Genomic DNA, 824 nt, shown 5'->3' on the forward strand with positions numbered 1-824 from the left:
TATAGCTGGAGAGACATTTTTATGGCACGATAATTATTTTGCACATGTAGCCAGTCTAAATTTATTGTGTAAATAACCAGTTAAATGCATCAGGGGTAATGGTTGTAGCCATGTTGGTCTAAGGACATAGGCAGACAAGGTTCTTTGGATAAATCTGATATCTTTTATTAGACCAACTAGTTGTGGGTTGGGAACAACTAGTTGGTCTATAAAAGGTATCAGATTTACCCAAAGAACCTTGTCTGCCAGTTAACTGCATGACATGTAATGTATGGCAGTGACCTTAGTTACATCTAGATGGGCCCTGCTCCACAAGTCATAAAACTTATTAGGTGCTTAAGTTCAGGCCACCCCTCCATTTTGGACTGAAGAGTTCCTTAGATTTCTACATTTGAGTTTCTAGGACTACTCACACACAAGTCAGTTCTATCACCTACACATTTGACTTCTACCTCAACTCTATAACAATCCAGATAGGCACCTCCCCAGTGCCAAAGTTAGGGTTACCATATGTCCAGGTTTCCTCAGACATGTCCCCTTTTGGATCATCCAGTCTGTCTAGGCATTTTTTTTTAAATATGATCAAATGTCCAGGATTTTGGTCAACTCAGCTTCAAAGTTTTTCCCAACTTGCCCTAACAAGAAGCTGCTTGGGGCTGGGGGGAGCAGGGGCAGGGTGATTGGAGGTAGGGTGCACACGCACATGGCTGGCATGTTGCCAAGCAGGGTAGTGGGGGCAGCCTGAGCAACTGGATGCAGGTAAGTCTATGGGGGGTGGGGGGTGGAGAGCCAGGGCTTGGGGACTTGTGGCAGGGGGTGGGGGT

The sequence above is a fragment of the Gavialis gangeticus genome, unplaced genomic scaffold, assembly GCF_001723915.1.
Source record: "Gavialis gangeticus isolate Ggan-Ray unplaced genomic scaffold, GavGan_comp1, whole genome shotgun sequence".
NCBI lineage: Eukaryota > Metazoa > Chordata > Crocodylia > Gavialidae > Gavialis > Gavialis gangeticus.